The sequence below is a fragment of the Eubalaena glacialis genome, chromosome X, assembly GCF_028564815.1.
Source record: "Eubalaena glacialis isolate mEubGla1 chromosome X, mEubGla1.1.hap2.+ XY, whole genome shotgun sequence".
In the NCBI taxonomy this organism is placed as follows: domain Eukaryota; kingdom Metazoa; phylum Chordata; class Mammalia; order Artiodactyla; family Balaenidae; genus Eubalaena; species Eubalaena glacialis.
This window is the reverse complement of record NC_083736.1, coordinates 10644019-10657198: the sequence shown is the minus strand read 5'-3', so window position 1 is coordinate 10657198 and position 13180 is coordinate 10644019.

The following is a 13180-nucleotide window of genomic DNA, read 5'->3' as shown; positions in this document are numbered from 1 at the left end:
AAAAGATGCTGGGCGGAGACTGTGCAGAGCCCTGAACACAGACACAAATGGTACTGCGTGTCACGGTGATGTGCAGCATTTCCAGGGCTTCCAGTGCTTTCCTTCCCTGTAGTAACTTACTGTTTTTGTACTTTTATTCTGCCATCGTGAATATATATCCATATTGTCTAAGCAAAATAGTTACCATTGGTTAAGCAATTTATAGCACCAGGCAGCGTTCTACTGGCCTCGTATATTGTCTTCCTTAATTTTCACAATGACCACATGGCATACACTGTACTACTCCTCTCATTCAAGATGAGAAAACTGAGGCACAGAGACGTGAATTAATTTAGTCAAGGTCACACAGCTAGTAAGTGGTCCAACCCGAATTTGACACCACACTGTGTGATGATAGAGCCCCGCCTCTATCCTCTAACCTGAAAGATCCTTTTGCTGAAAAAAATCTAGATTTTGGAGTATTCACCCAATGAGATATCCAGGAAGTCTCTGTGGTTTGTCATTGCATTTTACATGTGCAAACCTAACCACAGTAGCCCTCATCCTCAGAAAGATACAATACAGGCAGGTGAAAATGTCTCCCATCAGGCTTGAAATGTTGTTTCCCAATTCCTTGGCTGACCTGCCAGGCAAATCCGCAAAAACAATTTTCACGGCGTTTGTGACAGAGTTATATGATAAGAAAGACATAAATTGAATTCCTTCTTTCACGGACCACGCTGGCTTTTGTAGCTCCTGGCTGTGTAGTGACCACTCATAACATGCCACAGGGCCGCCCCGGTGGGTGCTTATCCCTTTCAGCCCTTTTCATCCCCAGACAAGCAAAGAGCATTCATAAGAACAAAGGAGATGCTGCATATTCGATCATATTATATATAAAAGATATTTCTGCAATTAAAAAAAAAAAAAAAAAAGCTTGGGCTTCCCTGGTGGCACAGTGGTTGAGAATCTGCCTGCCAATGCAGGGGACACGGGTTCGAGCCCTGGTCTGGGAAGATCCCACATGCCGCGGAGCGACTAGGCCCATGAGCTACAGTTGCTGAGCCTGCGCGTCTGGAGCCTGTGCTCCGCAACAAGAGAGGCCGCGATGGTGAGAGGCCCGCGCACCGCGATGAAGAGTGGCCCCCGCTCGCCGCAACTAGAGAAAGCCCTCGCACAGAAAAGAAGACCCAACACAGCCAAAAATAAATAAATAAATAAATAAATTAAAAAAAAAAAAGCTTGATCATGTCTGCAAGAGCCAGTGCAAGTGTCCCGTTCTTTTCCCTACATCTGTGTCACTGCACGGTAGAGGTCATTCACTTGTGTAATGTGGAGGAACCAAGAGTGCTGCTTCCTCATTGTGCCACAAGGTACTGCAGCCTCCCAGCTGTTATGAAACAGCGTTGAGCAGTCACAACAGGAAATACAGTCCATGGCCAGTAAATAAAGCCCTTCCTTCCCTTTTAGCAGGCTTCAGAACTTCCTTATGCTCAGTTCCAAATCCTTTTACAGATGTTGACTTAGGAGTTTAGATTTTCCTCTCCCTTTCTGAGCTCCTTTAGGGGTCAAACAGCATGAATCAGGCTTCTGCCATGTACCCCTCCTTTTAGGTTAGAAGTAAGCAAAGGGACAAGCAATATTATCTGCATTGTTCCCACGGAAAGCTTGACATCATAGAGAAAAAGCCCGCTTGACCGTACCCATCTTTCTTCTGTAAATATTTTGAGTAGGATTTGATCAACATCACCTTGCCCTTGAGTTGGAATTTCCCTTTTAATTTACCCCCGGCACTCCCTGTCCAAAATCAAACCAGGGAAGCTGAAGCAGGCAAGAGTATTTTGTATATAAATCTTTGCAAACATAATAGAAAGTGTAAAAAGAGCTCTGTAAATAGCTGTTCAAGCTCAGCAACTACAATTCATGCCAGGCAAACGGGGGAAAAATACTAATGTGTCGGTGATTATACACGAGAAGAAGGAAAGAGGTTCCTGAAAAAGCATTCAGCTAACAAACATTTCATTCCTATATCCAAGAATGTGCCATTGTTCCAGAATGTCTATATAGGTGCATTCGATTTCTATCGCTGCTGTAACAAATGACCACAAACTTAGTGGCTTAAAATAACACAAATTTTTAATCACACGGTTCTATAGATCAGATGTCTGGCGTGGACCTCACTGGGCTAAGATCAAGGTGTTGGCCATGTTATGTTACATTCTGGAGGCTCTCCACGAGAATCCACTTCCTTGCCTCTTCCACCTTCTAAAGCTGCCTGCGTTCCTTGGTTCACGACCCCCTTCCTCCGTCTTCAAAGCTGACCCTGCCAGGCCAAGTCCTTTTCATGCTGCCACCTCTCTGGTTCTCTCTTCCATAGTCACATCTTCCTTTTTCACTTTTGAGGACCCTTGTGATTACACTGGGCACCCCCAAGTACTCCAGGATCATCAGGTCATTTTAAGTTCATCTGATTAGCAATCTTAATTCCACCTGCAGCCTAAATTCCCCTTTGCCTTGTCACGTAACATGTTCACAGGTTCCAGGGTTTAGAACATGGACATCTTTGCAGAGCCATCATTTTCTCTACCACAACAGGCAATATATATTGTTTTATATGTTTTTTTCTTAGTAGCATAACGTTAGTTCTCTTTTCACTGAGCCAAGACCCCCATATTTCTAGGAATTCAAAAGCAGGAAAAGTGTTCTTTTAAGATACATGAAGTAGTGAAAATAATAGCCACTTGATTACTCATTATATCAGGTAATATACTTACTGTACATTCATCTGCTTTCTGAATTCTTACTAGAGCCCTGTAAAATAGACAGTGCAGATGAGAATATTCTCATGTATGGTTGAAAAAAATCTGAGGTTCAGAAAGATTCAGGTTCACTCAGCTATTGAAGTCACACTGGCTTCCAATCAGCCGTGAAAGACACACTTTACCCCGCCTTCTCAATCTCCAGGGCCTCACCCAGGGAGGCCTGCCCTACCACCCCCCGCCCCCGACCTCCACATCTCGGCCTCTCCACATCAAGAAAGCAAATTCTCATGAGAGAACAGAAGTTAACCTTTGAATATGGAAAGCAGAACTTGGGAACACTTTGGTTGAACCCGACCTGAAATTCCGTAGGTTTTCAACACTGCAATTTCTTCTGACATCAGTGGACACCCTGCTTTTGGAGAGCACTGCTTTCAACACTGTGTCGGGTCTCTCTCCCTGAGACACCCCACGATCATCTCTGGGGACCAAACTGAGGCCGTGTGTCAGTCAGCCGGCCCCGTTTCCCTGCAGTCATTTGGTTTCAATGGAGGAAGTGTGTCCTCGCCCCACCAGTCAAGCCTCTGCCTGGATAAGAGTCAGCACTGCTAGTGTGAGAGAAGAGGGGAGATAATCACCACCAACAAAACGAATAACCAACACTGAAAATGAATGATTTTCTATCTGGGCGCTGACATGGTACAGGTTTTGGGGTGTTTTCTTGTGCTTTCAGCCGGGGGATAAAGGCACTTTTTTTGTGACTTCTTTGCTGTAAAATCAAATAGCTCAACCAGCTACCATGTAGCTAAAGAAAAGAAAGACTGGTAGAGTTTCTTCCTAATGAGCCCTGCTTGAAATCACACACACACACACACACACACACACACACACACACACACACACACACATTCTCCCAGTATTAGGGTACTTCCTTTCATTGTTTTTGGAGACCAGGACATTGGCAATATAGATGCTTAGAACCGGGCAATGATTGGCTCAGCACCCCGCAGTATTTTCTCTTTCCTATTGAAGTCAAATTGGGCAGAGCCCTGTTTATCACCTTCCCAGACCTCCCTCCCAGCCCACTCGCTAGCTAGGCATGACTTCTGATGTTCCCGGGCTCATAGTACATTTATCCTCACCGATACCTCTGCTCTGCAACCCAGAGGCTCTGTTTGCAAAGCATGCTGGTTGTGAGCATCCCATGGTGGTATTTGAACATCAGCCTCGACAGCTACACAGCGACTGCTTGAGGACATTTCATCTCTGCCTCTCAGAGTCCAGCCAGGGTCCTGCACAGAACAGGTGCTCAGGGAGGCTGGTGAAAAGATCAGCTAGATTTGTGCAAGTGGAGGTTTGCTAGAAAAAAGCTACCAAATGCAATATTATACCCTGGATTGACTCCTGGGATAGAAAAAGCACATTAATGGGAAAGCTGATGAAACCCCAATAAAGTCTGGTGTTTAGTTAATAGCATTGCCCCAATGTCAGTTTGTTTTGACAAACAGTTGGAAATGTCAAATGTTAACATTAGGGGAAGCTGGGTGAGGGGTATATGGGAACTCTCTGTACTATCTTTGCAACTTTTCTGCAAATTTAATCCCAGAGCAAAAAGTTTACTCAAACAAAAACAAGTATGCTAATTGGCTTTAAGGACATGGCGACGTTGTAAGATCAGTGGTACAATAAGAAAAATGGGGCTTCCCTGGTGGCTCAGTGATTGGGAGTCCGCCTGCCAATGCAGGGGACACGGGTTCGAGCCCTGGTCCGGGAAGATCCCACATGCCGTGGAGCGGCTGGGCCTGTGCGCCACAACTACTGAGCCTGAGCCCTAGAGCCCGTGAGCCACAACTACTGAGCCCACATGCCACAACTACTGAGGCCCGCGCGCCTGGAGCCCATGCTCCGCAACAAGAGAGGCCACGGCAATGAGAGGCCCGCGCACCTCAACGAAGAGCGGCCCCCCCCTCGCCGCAGCGGGAGAAAGCCCGCGCATAGCAATGAAGACCCAACACAGCCTAAAATAAATAAATAAAATAAATTAATTAAAAAAAAAAAAAAAAGAAAGAAAAATGGACTGAACTTTTCCTGGCCCCTCCCCGCTTCATCCCCCTCCTGGGGCCTGGCTCACTGGGTAGAGGTATAGAATGGCCCTGTCAGTGGGTGTCCACTCAATACGCCACATCTGAAAGTGTGGACAATTCAAAGTACAAAAGATTTAGCCATTCAAAGTGATGGTGAGAAGGGCCGTTGGAGCTAAAAGGGTTTTTTTCCTTTGATTTCCCAGAATCTCCCTCTGGAAACAGTTGGCATTTGCCAAGCCGAGATCACAGTCTCACGCAGAAAGTCCAGGCCTGCGATAGCTGGGCTGTCTCACAGCCTCAGCCTTGAGTCACTGCAATGGACTGAGATTTGGTGACAGAGAAAAGGGTGTTTGCCTTCACTATTCCCTTCCCCAAGGCTGGGAGGCTGTCACAGACTGGACCTGATATTGACCAGGAAACTAGCCTTTGTTTGCCTGGCTGGCTTATCCAGCTGGTAGAAAACATTCTAGTAACTGATAAGAGAAGTGCACCTCTACTTGCCACCCCTTTAGCTCAACTTCAAACAAAACAGACCAGTGAAAATTCCCAGAGTGAAGTCCAACCTTCTGGGCCATTGCTTGGGGACTCAGAGCATTCCATTTGTCCTTACTGAGAGTGTCAGGGAGAGTCCAACTGTCCTCTGGGGAACGATCATCATCTCCAGTGAAACCAGTCTTAACTATAGAAGGAGTAAGGCAGCCTCCAAGATTCTGGCAAATGCCGAGAAATCCAAAGTCAGCTATCTATCACCCACTCGCCACTCCATCCTCACATCCCCCGCCAGATCTTACTGAACACAGACCAAATGGTCCAAAGTCTCAGACTGAGATTAAGCCCCACGGAGCTGTGAAACCCTAGGCGCACCAGAACTGCTTTTGCCTCCCCAAGAATAATGGGAACTGTTTAGCCTTTGCCCACTTAGAGATGTGAATTTAATTTTTTCTTATCATCACTGTTACCATTTTCCTCTGAGAAGAAACTGAGCTCGCAAAAAGACTTGGGGGCTTAGTTCTCCCCAGCTCAGCCAGATCACAGTGGGGGGACGGGGGGCTGGCTTTTCCCTCCTGAGCTGCGCTCTGGGGCCCCAGGACATGCGTTCATACGTGCAGGGCCAGCCCAGGTGGTGGACAAAAGACTTGCGATGGCGGGTAGCAAGTAGGTGCAAATGTAAAGAGCCACAGAAGGCGGGTTTTGCAAGAATCCTGCTCTCACACTATTGACGACGATAGCCAGGACACGGAAGCAACCTAAGTGTCCATCGACAGATGAATGGATAAAGAAGATGTGGCACATATATACAATGGAATATTACTCAGCCATAAAAAGGAAGGAAACTGAGTTATTTGTAGAGAGGTGGATGGACCCAGAGTCTGTCATACAGAGTGAAGTAAGTCAGAAAGAGAAAACAAATACCATATGCTAACACATATATATGGAATCTAAAAAAAAAGAAAAAAATGGTTCCAATGAACCTAGAAGCAGGACAGGAATAAAGACGCAGACGTAGAGAATGGACTTGAGGACACGGGGAGGGGGAAGGGTAAGCAGGGACGAAGTGAGAGAGTGGCATGGACATATATACACTACCAAATGTGAAATAGATAGCTAGTGGGAAGCAGCCGCGTAGCACAGGGAGGTCAGCTCGGTGCTTTGTGACCACCTAGAGGGGTGGGATTGGGAGGGAGACGCAAGAGGGAGGAGATATGGGGATATATGTATACGTATAGCTGATTCACTTTGTTATAAAGCAGAAACTAACACAACATTATAAAGCAATTATACTCCAATAAAGATGTTTAAAAAAATTTTAAAAATAAAGAATCCTGCTCTCTACAGACTGTTTCTGCCACCTATCCCAGACCAAGTCCCGGTTCACGCTTGCCCCTTCCTTCAGGATGGCTCAAGCAAAGGATCGTAACAGTGGATGGCGGCGGCCCCTCACAGAGGAAAAGCTCCAGCATGGGGCAGGCTTTTTCCTATTTTTATTTCCCAGCCAAGGATGCAAGCTTTCATCTGCAGAGCAGACTGAGTCACCCTTGCAGCCGAGATTAGCACGCAGGAGTCTCAGCTTGCAATCTGGCGGGGAGACGCTTCCAATATTACTTATGCAAACGGTAACCCTTGCTCACTTCTCCCCTCCCCGAGTTTCAGACACATGCACCCCTTTTTCTCTTGGCATAAACCGTGTGGCCTTGGTTGGCTCTTCCATCAAGCGACTTTATCATGTGGCCCCGGCAGCGGGCTGAGCTAACCCCGAGTCTGAGACATCTGTTTTTCGCCCAGATAATTACGTGCCTAACACTGTAATTCAGGCTTGGCACTGGTGTTTCATAACGTTTTCTTTTTTTAAGCTGGATTCTTCCAAAGGAGGGGAGTAGGGCAATAGGGAAGGGAAGAAAGGAAATGCCAGCTTTGACTCTGAGGTTTCTCTTGCAGTTGTGCTGAGCGAAGCGGAGCAGAGGCGCCTGGACCCTCGCTACTCAGAGTGTGGTCCACGGACCAGCAATATCAGCGTCACCGGACTGCTTGTTGGAAATGCAGAATCTCCGTCCCCAGCGAGACATCTTGAATCGGAACCTGCATTTTCACAAGATTCCCAGCTGACTCTCATGCACATTAAAGTAGGCAGTGTCCTGAGTGCTTAAGGACCACACAGTTGGTGAGGTCAACTCTAGACCACTCCGAAGTCACCAACTGGTAAATTAACCCTTCCTACTTCTTAGGTGCCATTACTGCTGGCACAAGTTGGTACAGGAATAGTGTTGAACAATTTATTTTGTACTCGTAAGAAAAACAACACAAATTGATCGCAAAGGGAAGAAATGATAGACTTCGAAATCGGATGGCAGCAGCTCATTTCCAACTGGGGGCAAGCCGAGGATGGAGGCAAAAGGGAAGAGCACTGGTCTTGGGTCACGAGAGCTGGGTCTTATTCCCAGGGGGCATTAGCCAGCTGGGGGCCCTTGGGCCATCTCTCAGTGCCCCCGTTTCTTCATCTGTGCAGGGGAAGAATGGTGACTAGACTTAATGATTCTTACAATCATAATGTGTCTAAAATAGCACGGATCCCCACGCTCCCATGCTCTCTCCATCTCCTTTACATTATTTTACTTTTCTCCAAAGCATTTATCAACATGCCTAGCATATTATATATTCTTTTTTTTTTTTTTTTTTTTGGTCAGTGTCTCCTTGCTAGAATGCAAGCTCCCTTGGGGCAGGAACTCTGTATTTTAGTTGCTGTTTAACTCCAAAAGTTGGAAAAGCCCCAAGCATACAGCAAGCTGTAGGAATCAACCTTTCCCATCTCTAACGCACCAAGAAGAATCATGAATATTTGTTATTAAATGGTTCCCCAAACTTTCTAAGCCCAAGAGAAAAACCAACATTACTTTCAGTTCTTATTTCATGATTCTCTAGCTACATCTCTTCATTCATCTCTGCACACCATCACATTATGCTACTTTCTGCATGAGGTCTGACTTCCCTTGAACCCTTACTCACAAATCTGTATGTCATGTTTTCTTTAGGTACCTTTGCAAAACTGACGATGTTTTAAAACTTCGTTGAACACACCAGTCAGAATGGCCATCATCAAAAAGTCTACGAATAATAAATGCTGGAGAGGGTGTAGAGAAAAGGGAACCCTCCTACACTGTTGGTGGGAATGTAAAGTGGTGCAGCCACTATAGAAAACAGTATGGAGGTTCCTTAAAAAACTAAAAATAGAGTTACCGTATGATCCAGCAATCCCACTCCTGGCCACATATCAGGAGAAAACCATAATTCGAAAGGATACATCCACCCCTATGTTCACTGCAGCACTGTTTACAATAGCCAAGACATGGAAGCAACCTAAATGTCCATTGACAGATGAATGGATAAATATGTGGTACATATACACAATGGAATATTACTCAGCCATAAAAAAGAACGAAATAATGCCATTCGCAGCAACATGGATAGACCTAGAGATGATCATACTCAGTGAAGTAAGTCAGACAAAGACAAATATCATATGATATCGCTTATATGTGGAATCTAAATAAATGATGCAAATGAACTTATATACAAAACAGAAAGAGACCCACAGATGTAGAAAACAAAATTATGGTTACCAAAGGGGAAGGGGGGAAGGGGTAGATCAGGAGTTTGGGATTAACATATACACACTACTATATATAAAATAGATAACCAACAAAGACCTACTATATAGCACTGGAAACTATACTCAATATTTTGTAATAACCTATAAGAGAAAAGAATCTGAAAAAGAATATGCATATGTGTATATCTATATATCTATATAGATATGTATTTAAAACTGAATCACTTTGCTGTATACCTGAAACTAACACAACATTGTAAATCACTTCATTGTAAATCACACTTCAACACTGTAAATCACTTCATTGTAAATCACACTTCAATTAAAAAAAAAAATTTGTTGAATACATCATATCCGCTCTCCTTATTTATCACTCACTGAGAAAGAGGTCTTCTCCTTGGGGTCCAGTATTTCAACAGGAAAACTAATTTTCCCTTCCCACGAAAAATCCAATGAACGCTTGGAAAGGCACTCATGGGCAGATCAGTAACATCTTTCAAAAAGCCAGTTACAAACACGCCAGGCCTACAAGATGTTGTCTTTTATAGACTCTTCATTTTTCTAAGATGCAAAAATATCAGCGGACTAGCTTGAGATGAATGGTGACAACTATGGAAAGTCAGGAATGGCTAAAAGAGGAAAAATTCCCCTGTAGTAGTGTCATATGTTTTTCCTCATTAGTTCTTCCTGTTTAAACCCTTAGCATTCCTCTCCATCTTCCCTTCACACCCCCAAGCACATTTCAGACCTCCCTCACTCCCTGGTCGGTTTGTGTATTTCATTTACGGGCTGCTGTGACAAAATCCTGTGGAAAATCATGCAGACAATCACTTGCCTAGAACACATTTGTCGGTCTGGACTCAAATGAATTAAAAAGTTGCCAAACATACTATTTGCAGGCCGTGTGCTCAGACGCCTTAATGACAGGGATCTCTGCCTCGGTCGGAGGCGGTAGGAAGCAATGGTGATGCACCATCGCCCACCATTCTGGGTCCCAGCACTGTCACACTGCCCAACCCAAGTGTTACTCATCCCACAGAGCTACCTGGAAGATGCTATTGCGTGTAACATCAGTCCCGACAGTTTTCCCTTTTAGCACTGTTTTTTTTAAATTTGTTTGTTTTGTTTTATGTTTTCAAATCTTGAGACCCAGAACTCATCCTGATACAGGCAGATGTGGCAGCATTAGAAGTAGGTAGGTTGTAAATGTCCACCAACAGGTGAATGGATAAAGAAGATGTGGTACATATATACAATGGAATATTACTCAGCCGTAAAAAAAGAATGAAATAATGCCATTGGCAGCAACATGGATGGACCTAGAGATGATCATACTAAGTGAAGTAAGTCAGACAAAGACAGATATCATATGATATTGCTTATATGTGGAATCTAAAATAAAATGATACAAATGAACTTATATACAAAACAGAAATAGACCCACAGACATAGGGAACAAACTTATAGTTACCAAAGGGGAAAGGTGGGAAGGGGTAAATTAGGAGTTTGAGATTAACAGATACACACTACTATATATAAAATAGGTAACCAACAAGGACCTACTGTATAGCACAGGGAACTACACTCAATATTTTATAATAGCCTATAAGGGAAAAGAGTCTGAAAGAGAATATATATATGTACATATGTATAACTGAATCACTTTGCTGTACACTTGAAACTAACACAACACTGTAAATCATCTACAATTCAATTTTTAAAAAAAGGTACAAAAAGAAAGGGAATATGACAAAGCAAAAAAAAAAAAAAAAAAAAATAGAAGTAGGTAGGTTTGCCAAGAGCCTACGTGGATACACATGCCACCATGTTCTATTTCTCTTTGTTCAACAATGCCTCCGCTTATTCTTATTTTTTCTCTTCTGGCTTTGAGCAGTGATGTGTTTTGTTCCAAAAGAGAACCACCATAGAAAGGAGTTGTGCATTGCTCATCCAACCTCAGGGCTCTCTTTTTGTAGGATTCTTCTGCCCACTCACTGTTTCATATGCGAAAGCATTTAAATTCAAAACTCACTAAGTCAGAACTGAAACTATGTGGGTTTCAGGTCTCCTTTTCCATTTGCCCTTCTTTAAAAACCAGGGAGTCCTATAGGGAGATGTGCGTGTGTGCCAGGAAGGATGAGCGAGGAGGCTCTGGGATGCTGTGCTGGAACCCATGAGGATGTGGCTCGCCTATTCATCACAGACCTTTAGAGGTGGAAAGACCCTGATCCAATTCCATCGTTTTACAAATGAGAAAATCAAAGCCAGAGAGAGTGACCCGCCCAAAGTCACATGGCTAATTAGAAGCCAAGAGCAGACCCATACATCTTGGCTGCAGTTGGGTGCCCTAATCTAGATCTATTTGGTCTCCTATTCCCCAACAAGATCAGAGAACCATGCAATTAAAAAAAAAAAACTTGGAGCCAATGGCAAGTCCCCACACATTATTTAATATGAAAGAGCATCTCTACCTATTTTTAGAGAAGGCAACATAAGCCAGGATCTAGACCTAGTGAAGAGTTCTTAGTAGTCCTTATACAGAGAGATATGTGTGACTCCCAACCAATGCTATGCAACCACAGTTAAGGTGACTTACGTTCAACATCAAGCAACCTAGAGAAGTGAAGTATTGATGAGGTTTGGGAGCTGAGTTAACTGGGACATTTTTTTGGTAGAGGTAAGGCTCTGGGGTCATTGCCAATTAGATGAAGAAGTCCCTAGAAACCAGCCCATGAGGAAGGCATCGGTGACTCTAGGGGTCAGGATTTTCAAAACAAGTTCATACCAGCCACACATTAAGAGCCAAACAACAGTCACAAAGGAACCCAAAGGGGAGCTTCTGTGCTGAGAATGAATGGGGCCTTTTCAACAATTTTTAGGATAACTTGTTGACAAGATGATTGTAAAAACTATGATGAAAAGACATTAGAAACAAACAATTTTCAAGCAAGACTAAAGAACAGGTGGAAAAAGTGGTTAATGGGGCCTTTTTCTTTTTTTCACATGACTATTCCAGCAGCCCACGGGTCAGGCCTGGACCCTTTATCCATCCAGCCAAGTAGCCCTGATGGTCCTTTCAGGAGGGAATAGGTCTCTGCAGCCTTTATGCTCATAAGAAAACTGAAAGACTCTGCAACAGTAAGAAAAGAAAGCAAGACAAGCTTCAAAGGCCAAAGTCTGCAAAGATGGAAACTGTTAATTCACAAACATTTGGTCAGATTCTTACTAGATGGAGGTCAGAGGTCCTTTACTTTGTACTAAAACATAAAATTAGTTGCAGCAACCAGAGATTTGTTTGAAAGGTCAGTGCAGTGACTCTTCCCAGGCAGAAGAGGGTCAAGAGTATGGACCAAGCAATGCATGAACAGCTGGTCTCTGCCTGTGAGAGGAAAAGACGGCTTAATTCCCATCCCCTGAAATGAGATGCTGAGAAGCAATTAGAAAACAAGGCGGGGAAGCATCCAAATGGCTGAGTGAAAACAAGCAGAGATTCTCTACTAGGGGTCTCAGATTCCTGCAGGCTCACAGTTGTAACAGGGACTGAGAGATTCAATATCAAATATGTATTTTCCCACTCAAAAGAATGCAATGCCCTAGCGAGAAGATTCTTTTTAAATAAATTTCAAAATTGTAAAAATAATCATAGTACCTTACGGCAGGCCACAAAAATTTGAGGATGCCAAAAAGGGGTCGCTTTTTTTAAAAAGTACAGAACTGCTGATAGAGCAATATAAATGGAAAATAGAAATGAAATATATCAATATAAATGAAAAATATATACGGACAAAGAGAGATCAAGGGATTGTCATAGAGGAGAATGATGGTGAAAGTCCTGGAAAAGGAGAATTTGAATTCTTCAGCGAATTTCTTTGTGGTCTCCCCCATCCCAAAGGTAGAGGGTTCTATTGGTTTTATAAGGATGGTTTGGTTAGCAGAATGTGTGAATAAGGCTAAGGTTTGGAGGAAGAATCATCAAAGTCTCTGAAAAGGGCTTTTGTTTCCAACCCAAAGGGAAAAAATCTGAAACTTTTTTACAGTACTAAATGATTTATTCATATACTGCATATATACGCACAATGACAAGAGAGAAAAATCTTTGCAACTTTGGGGCCTTAATTTTCCAGTTCTGAAATGACCCAAACATTGTCATATTCATTCCAGAGGCAGAGAAGTACAGTTTAATGAAATGAATCATTACATTTTATGGTTCTTTGAAACATTTAGCTTAAAGGCCATAGAAATGCAAATGATTA